Source organism: Cnephaeus nilssonii, assembly GCF_951640355.1.
Source record: "Cnephaeus nilssonii genome assembly, chromosome: 9".
In the NCBI taxonomy this organism is placed as follows: domain Eukaryota; kingdom Metazoa; phylum Chordata; class Mammalia; order Chiroptera; family Vespertilionidae; genus Cnephaeus; species Cnephaeus nilssonii.
Window position 1 is genome coordinate 31,214,294 of NC_137080.1, and position 9,325 is coordinate 31,223,618.

The window sequence follows — 9,325 nt, forward strand, 5'->3', positions numbered from 1 at the left end:
ACTGGTTTGGTTTTCTCAAGGTAGTTTGAGAATCAACATTTGTAGATTAATAAGCAAGAGAAATGAAACGTAGAAAAGGATAACAAAGGCTGAAAAGGGAAAGAATGATACTTGAGTAACTGCCCCAATAATTTCGTAGAGTTGGAAGTGAATTTAGAAGTCACTTAAAATACAAATACGTTTCACCCCATTTAGGATTCTGTTCCCATTGCTCCTGTTTCTCTTTCTATACCAGGCCGGGGCCAGTGGGGAAGCCACCGCTGAGTGTGGTAGGGCAGGGGAGGGCCTGGGGTTACAATGCCTATTGCCTGCAGTTGTGCAGTGAGAGAGAGCATATCGCCCTGGACACTGGGAGAGCAAGTGCAAAGCGACATTGTGAATAAGTCACAAGGCTGGTGAGAGAACAGAGCTATGGCACACACCCAGGATGAAGGTGTTGGGGGACCAGGAATGCTGAGAGGCAGGCCCAGGAGGGTACATGGCAGGACGGTAGTCTGACATCATTCCAGAGACAAAATGCTGGTGACCAACATGAGCTTTTGGTGACAGCCACAGGGGTTTATCTGTGGGACCTGGTTTATTTTAAGGGATGGGATGGATTTAGGTGATTTTAGTCCTCAGTTTAGCAATTTCTAGGATCTTGCATTTGATAAGAAACGCTAATGGTTAGAAAATTCTTCACTTTCCAGAGCTAAAAATGTGCCTTTTTCTAACAGTTGTCCAATTAGAGTTCTGTCCTCTGGGAAAAGGTTGAACAAATTTAGTCCATGTGAGCGTGACTTCCTTCAGCCACTTGAATACAGTGATTATGCCGTTAGTTAGTGGCTTCTTCTCCTAGCCAGAGAGCTTCGCTTCCTTTCACTGCTCTCTTTGATATTAGGTTCCTAAACTCCTAATCAGGCCATGGCCATATTCCAATTTTTAAATATATTTTTAAAATGTTGCATCCAGAACTAGGCTTACTATCACACAAATACTTTGATCTCATTAATCATTATTCTGGTGTGGCTGACTAAGAGTGTGTTCATTTTGTTAGCAGATTTGCCACATTTTGAGTGCACACTTAGCTCAGAGCCAGCTATAACCCTTAAGGCATTTTCATAAGCACTGCAGGAAAGGGATATGAATGTGACTATTTTATTGGGTTGGGTTTCTCCAGAAACAGACCATGAGAGGAGGGTTTGAGTTTGAGTTGTGTATTAGCGGGTGATCCCTGGGAGCACCAATAAACCAGTGGGGCGTGAGGAAGCAAATGACAGGCAGCCAACATGGGTTCATTTCCATGCAGGTCACCATGGTGGAACTCAGTCCTGCTGGGTTCAGTGGAGAACATGCCTCCTAATTGTCCCCACTCCCCACTGTCCTGGTCAAGGGCTGCGGGGGAGGGAGGTACGTGTTAATCCCAGTTGTTTCCCATGTGTCCCATTTGCAGGCTCCTATCTCCAGAGAAAGCCTTCAGGCAAAGATTTGCAGATGCTGGCAGCTGTAATGTAAGAGCTGGGCCGTGTGGGGAAGGTGAGAGTCAGGAGGGGGTAGGGTACCAATAGTATCTGCTGTAGATATTCCATGTAGATGATAGATAGATAGATAGATAGATAGATAGATAGATAGATACTAACATATATACACACAGATGCAGATACAGTACAGATAAAGATATAAAAACAAGAGGCAAAGGTGTGTTGAGTCTCCCAGCCCCCACTCACCTACCCCCACATATAAAATTTAGACTAAGTCATAAGAAAGGGCAGGGAAATCCAGCAGGAAAGATAAGCTCTGTAGATCCCGAGGAAGACCTCCTGCTTTGGGACAGCGGAGCAGAGGTATGGCCTGCAGCAGGGTAGTAAAGTGGTGCAGGTGACATCAAAACAGAGATGAGGAGCAGGTGCCACTGAGCTCTTGGCAACAGCAGGAGGATGTGAGAGGTCAAGAGTGGGTCAGTGTCACCATGTGGGCCATCCAAACCAGGAAGAGATGTGGCTGTGGAGAGAAGTGGGGATCATCCACAAGGACAAGTAACTGCAGGCAACAGCCAGAACAGAAGCTGAAACAGAGAAAGGCCGAGGTGCGGGCTGTGTGCAGATTGTATGAAAGGCAGTACTCTCTCTTCAAAGACTCAACAGAATTGGGCGATGTCATGGTATTTGCCATGCAGCATGTAGGGGCTTAGGATAAAGCATCTAAGTGACCTACTTAGTATCCACCAGCTAAAACATTAAAATAATTTTTTACTGACATTAGCAAAAATATCCATTAACTTCATTATGTGGGTATCTTGTAATTTATTTAACCATTCCCCTAGTTAGACACTTAGATTGTTTATAATTTTTTTGAATCCTACAGATAATATGAAGAATTATTTCACATCAAAGCTTTCATATATTTCTTTTGGCTGGCTTCTAAGATTATGCTATCAGTTATTGGATGATGATTACTATATATTTCCCGTGAAACAATATGCATTTTACATTACATTTAACTTTGTAACATCCTTTAAGGCAGTGGTTCTCAACCTTTCTAATGCCGCGACCCTTTAATACAGTTCCTCATGTTGTGGTGACCCCCAGCCATAAAATTATTTTTGTTGCTACTTCATAACTGTAATTTTGCTACTGTTATGAATCGTAATGTAAATATCTGTGTTTTCCGATGGTCTTAGGCTCTACAGCAGCAGTTCTTAACCTGTGGGTCATGACCCACAAGTTGAGAACCACTAGCAGGGTCACCTAAGACCATCGGAAAACACAGATATTTACATTACGATTCATAACAGTAGCAAAATTACAGTTATAAAGTAGCAACGAAAATAATTTTATGGTTGGGGGTCACCACAACATGAGGAACTGTATTAAAGGGTTGCGGCATTAGAAAGGTTAAGAACCACTGCTTTGAGGTAAGACTTATTCTCATTTTATAAATGAGAAAACTGAGGCTAAAAATGATGAAGTCACATACCTAAGATCTGAAAGATGGTTGGATATAGAGCAGTCAGTACACTGAACCAACACACTATGCTGAAAATTATGCTGAATACTATGTCGAAAATGCTACACTGAAAACTGTTCTGAAAGCTCTTGATACATGAGCACACTTCGTTTGAATAGCAAACTAATGAAAATTTTCTATTGCCTGCTCTAGAGTTGCCACTTGGGAAGTGGGTGTGAATTATGTCCCAAAGGGCTCTGGATTCCACAGAATTAGGGAAATTTGCCCGATTCCATAAGCAGAATCATTGCCATGTATTAACTCACAATGCAAAGCTACAAAGAGAAAAAAATTCTAACTCAAAAGTCACTGTTTAATTATAGTAATTTATAGAGGTATTAGAGAAGTACTCGAAGTAAAAAAAATATGGTAATTATTGAATTCTCTATGAGTCTGCAATTTAATAAGTTATATCTCATTCAAAGTAACATGTTTACTGAGAATTTCTTAAAGAGTCACTCCTTTTTTTCTTTTTTCTTTTTTTTAAGTAAGTCATTATTACTTCTAGAATGTTTATTAAATGAATGTAGAGGGGGCAGGGAAGAGGAGGTAGGAATGATCCCTCTCCTCAAAAATGTAAAAAATTTCCTGAGTGGATGTAAAGATAGTCAGCTAAGTTCCTAATAAGAGTCATTTAACAATTATAAAATGGAGATCGGCATTGTTTGCTTATCTCTAAAACATCAACGAATTAGCTGCTTTCTTTAAATAAATTCAGCTCTCGTTTTTTAATAGACTAAACTCAACAGATTCATTGTATCTAAATTTTTATTTCATTGATTGGTACATCTGGTTTAGGGGGAGATTGTAGTGTATATGAAAGAATCCTAGATTGGTAATGTTTAGCCATATGCCAAATTAGCTGTTAAATCAGTTAACTTCTATAAGCCTCAGCATTTTTATCTCTAAAATAATTAGTTTGGATCATACAAAATAATAATAAACTAAATGTATCAAAAGACTTATTATGCATAAGTCTTCTGTATCCCCAGCATTATATTCTTGGGGTTGTTTAATCTGTATACTGCGCAAAGTGTGCGTTAATCAGGATTTGCTAAATTGTGCTATAGTATTAGGAAGGAAGGAGGGGAGGAGGAAGGATAAGGGGAGGGTGAAAGCCCCAACTGAAACTTCAGTGCCTTAATAAAATGTTTCATGCTCACATACAATTACATACCGGTTGGGCCACCATCCCTCATCCTCGTAGCAACCCTATGTGGAACATGAGGTCTCTATCATTGCAGTCAGGGAAATGTGTGACTGCAGGTTTGTAAGAGCCAGGTGGAAACTGGAGGGCTTCCTTTTCCTCACACTCCTTAGCTCTAGAGCCCATCATGTGTTCCCTGAAACCTCGCTGCAAGGGAGGCTGGGAAATGTAGTCATCCTAATGCCTAAGGACAGAAATGGTGAACACATGTCCTCGCCTGTGCCAGTTATTCTCCGCAATGTACAAACAAGAGAACTGGAGCTTAGATATACCAGGGTCCACATCTCTTAAGTGATGATGACAAAAGTGACAGGATGGCCGGAATCCAGGGCTCACCGAGAGGACACTAATCATGCAGACCACTAAGTCTGTTTCACCCCCTGCACTGCACCCAGTAAACAGCACCTGTGTGTGCAGGTTCTTTTGGTTTGTTTTCCTTTTTCATATTTTTGCTACAACGTATGATCGTCTATGAAGCCACATCGACTAGTTCATGGCAGAAATTTTTGGACAGATTTTTGTGACCAACCTTTCTATCAAAACCCACTCTGATAATAAAGAGTGCCACCAGGCCTTCAGGGAGGTTCTACCACCCCCAGTAAATGTAGACTTGACCTTAATCTATAATAATAAAAGTGTAATATGCTAATTAGACCAGATGTCCTTCCGAATCCGGGGCTAGGAGGAAAGCTACGGTCCCAGGTGCCAGAGGGAAGCCGGTGCCAGCAGCCGGGGGAAGGAAGGCCTACTCTTGCAGGAATTTCGTGCATCAAGCCTCTAGTTCTTTCATAATGAGGTATTTAATTGACCATAAGTAGTGGTTATGGGAGTGGTGAACACTTTTAAATGATTGAAAATCATTAATGTTCCTAACTTTTTCCTAGTTATTAATCAAATGCAAATTAACTTCTTACTGCCTAACTTGTTAAATAAGTAGTTAAACATTATGAGATTGGAGGAGGGGGTGAAATGCACCCAACTACAGCATTATTGCAGAACCCCAGTGATAGAATGAAATACTTTTCTAGGAGAAATGAGCAGTTTCTGCTCATTCAGGCTGGTAATACCTGGCCTGATCAAAATACAATCTATTTCTCCTGGAGAAATAGGTAGCATTTATCACTTGCTTAGATACATTTTTATTTCCATGTGAAAAGCATACCCTTTAATGGAGAGTGGCTTCAGCCTCCCCTGCAAAAGGGAGCCTCCGACTTGCAGGGCAGGAGACCCAGAGAGAGGGGAGTTATGAAGGGACGCTGACCACCGACCCACACTCACTATGCCTAGTGATCCTGTAGGTAGACATGACTGTTGCCAAGATACAAGAAGGGTGTCATTTAAGGCATTATTTACAGTCACTTTTTTTTTTTTTTAAATCAGGTTCTCTGCTACACTGATTTTCAGACAAATCCTACACATTTTAACAGGTAGTAAAATACTGGTCTACTGGTCAAATGCTGTATTGTTTCAGTCTGTTCAACCTTCACAAAGCTGTTGATTCTCATTGCTCCTCCCTGCCCTCCCTGCTCCGCCTCCCCGTGGATTGAACTTCTAGATCTGAGGTCTGTAAATATTATCCACCTTTCCCTTCCTATTTGGTCATTCCAAATTTGCCTAAATATAAAGGCTAAACTAAAGAAAAAAGACACACTCATGAAAGATTTCGTTTTCCCCAGTTATCATTTTGCTATTTACCATTCCTATTGGCTTTGGCAGGTAACATTGAATGGCAAGCTGTATTTTTCTCTGGCTCTGGTGTATGTTAAAATTATGATACTGCAGAGCATTATGTATAATGTACAAAGCAGTTTCACTTTAAACCATTAAGTATCTATGTTCCTCATTCTTACAAACAACATAAATATGAGACAGGCTTTAATTTTATCTCCAAAAACGTTTATCAAAGGCTTAAGAAACACCACCTCTGTATATTTAAAAGAAAAAACAAACCAAGAAAAAAATATTTCTGAGCTGATTCCCCTTAAGCTGCAGTCTAGAAAGAGTCCTGGACCACCCCTGAATATTAAACATGAACTTCACTTCCTTATCCTTTCTTATCAGGAAGGATAAGAAAATCTTTTGCACATTTTGGAAACCATAGGATCACTCAAGGTATTGGAAGTAAAGCCTGATATGTCAGTGAATTTAATTCCTTAGCAAAAACCATTCTCCTTTCTATTCAAATATATAGTTAGAAAGGGTACTTATGCATACACCACCACTGCTCAGAGAGTGTTGGAAGCTCTTCTAGAGGTTTCAAATAAAATGTTTAGCTACTTTGTGTGTCACCTGGACAAAGGCAGGGTTGGGGTTCATTTCTTCCCTGCGACCTTTATAATACAAAGGAATATCACCATGTTTTACACATTTAGTATTTTGCTGCTGAGAATCATGGGTCAGGATGGGAACCTAATGATTTTGACTACTTTCTTCCTGTAGAAGTACACTCTCATTGTTGGAAATAGACTACCAAAATCCTAGGGGTCTCTCAAGGCCCAGGTTTTAGATAAGTCACTTAACATTAATGAATGTGAAAAATATAGTGGGGTCCCTCTCAGGCAGTGGTTCTCAACCCAGTCTATACTTGAGAAGCAGCCAGGGAGTTTAAAAATACATTACATGTGCCGGGGCCTGGTCTCTCCGTGTTCTCACTGTGCAGCCAGGTTTGAGAATCATTGTCGTAAGAATATAAGCAGAGACACTGGATTTAAAAAAGAAGAAAAAGAAATTCTCAAGAGTTGTATAAGTCTGCTTTTCTTTTTATTTTTTAAATATATTTGTATTGATTTCAGAGAGGAAAGGAGAGGGAGAGAGAGATAGAAACAATAATGATGAGAGAGCATCATTGATTGCCTCTTGCACACCCCACACTGGGGATCAAACCTGCAACCCAGGCATGTGCCCTGACCAGGAATCAAACCATGACCTTCTGGTTCATAGGTGGAGGCTCAACCCCTGAGCCACGCTGGCCGGGCCTATTTTTTTTTTTTAAACCTTATGCTCCTACCTGTAATCCTGGCTCACATTTTGTATAACAAACAGTTTAGGAGGCCCTCGTAGCGCATGCCAAATGGAGGAAGAAAAGCTACAGTAAACAACTCTGAAGGAAATGAAGAGCTTTCTTCTCTGTCTTCATTACCTTTAATCTTCCAACTGGAACTAGCATCCTTCAGTGGGAGTGGGGTTTAAACTGAACACCGAAGGAGGCCGGGTAGGAATGTGAGAGGTCGTATTGGAAGATGGGCTCTATGTGCCATCAATAACAACAACAACAACATCACTGGTTTTATTCCTCATATTTTCTTCTCGACACAGACATGGATACACTTACTAGTATCTCTTCATCTGAGTTCCATCAGACTCCTTACGGTTCTTGCATTAATAGAAAGAATCCATAACTGATTCATTATGGAGCCAGTTATAAAGAATGGACAAAGGGCCAAGCTTTGTGCTCTCTAAGAGTTCACAGGCAATGCAAAAACTAGACACGTAGACAAAATGCCCAGGAACACAAAAGTGGCAGTGACAGGATCTGGCGCAGCGCCAAGCCTTTGCCCTGCTCAGCAAGCATGACCACCACTCCTGTGTCGCCGCATCATCAGCCCACTGACCGTCCGCACGGTAAAGAGCTGTGCAGCGAGGCACCTGGGGGAGCCCCTAATTAGACCATGACTTATTGATGCTTTTATCTCCCAGGGGGCTTTGCACACATTAATTGCCCAGTTAAATACCTGATCAATAAATGAATAACAAATGCTGAATTTCAAAGGGAGGATGCCTTATTATTTGGTAACCATTAGTAATAGAGTACATGTAAAGGAGGTTGTCAAGATAGGTGGCATTAATGTTTCTGACACCATCTATGAATTGTGGAAATTTTTTTTATTGTTTTAAAAAAAGAAGTATACTAGGATCATGGCTTATGGAAATTGTGTGTGTGTGTGTGTGTGTATGACATAATGCCTGGCCTAGGTACTCTTGACACTACAAAGATGCAAAAGAAAGGAGCCCACAGCATCAGGCACTATAATAGACATGTTACATAAGTCATGTCATTTAATTTATTAATACATATTATATTTATCATTTCTTACCTCATTAAGCTTACTCCTTCATAACAACATTATGAGTTGTAGTATTATTTTTTCTTGGATTTGTAACCAGAAGACCATTCTCTTTTCTACACTAGAATTACCTCCCCAAAATTTTGTGTATAAAAACAAAATACCAATAGTATTTTACATGCAAATATTTTGTAAAAGCTCAGTTAAACAAAATTAAAGACACTTCCCTACTATAGAAAATCTTAGAGGTGTTTGTTTGTTTGTTTTAATGCAACAGGCATTGGAACTCTCTAAGAGAGCAATATGTATAAAATGCTCACCCAAAAGGTTAAACCAACATCCATACCTTTATTTAAAATGACTTCTTTTGGGGACATTGCCTAAGGAAAACCTTTCATGAAGTTTTTTTTTTTTTTTTTTTTTTTTTTTTTTTTTACTGCCCTCAGAGGTTATAGGTTCTAAAGAGTGTTGAATAAAGCCACAAATACTCATCATAATGTCAGAATGTGGTCAGTGTTCTTAGAGAGAGAGAGATAGAAGACAGGGCAGTTCAGAGAGAAAAAAAGTACCTCCCGCTGCTAGAATAAACTGCCCAGAAAATGTGACATTTGGACTCTATTATTAGTGCCATCAATTTCTTCCCTGGACTCTGCACTCCAAACCCAGTGATTATCAACCTCAGTTGCTTAAAGAAAGCTTTGTCAGTAGCCTGCTTGGAGCTAGAAGCTTCTTAGGGATGAGGAATCCCGGGCTCCACCCCAGATCTGTGGTTTTCAAGGTAAATGGTATGCACATTAAGTTGGAGGGGCACTGCTGTGGTTCAGTGGTTCTCAGCTTTGCTACAGGTTAGAATCACCTATCACCTGAGGAGCTTTTGAAAAATTTACCCAGACCAAGTAAGTCAGAGTTTCTGGGAATGGGCCCCAGGCATCACCATATCACTATTTTTAAAGTGTCATGGAGATTCCAGAATGCAGCTACAGTTGAAAGACTGTGGTTTAGGTCTAGAGATTACCAATACCTCCCAACGTCCTAATTCTAGACCAGCCTTCTCTCTCTCTCTCTCTCT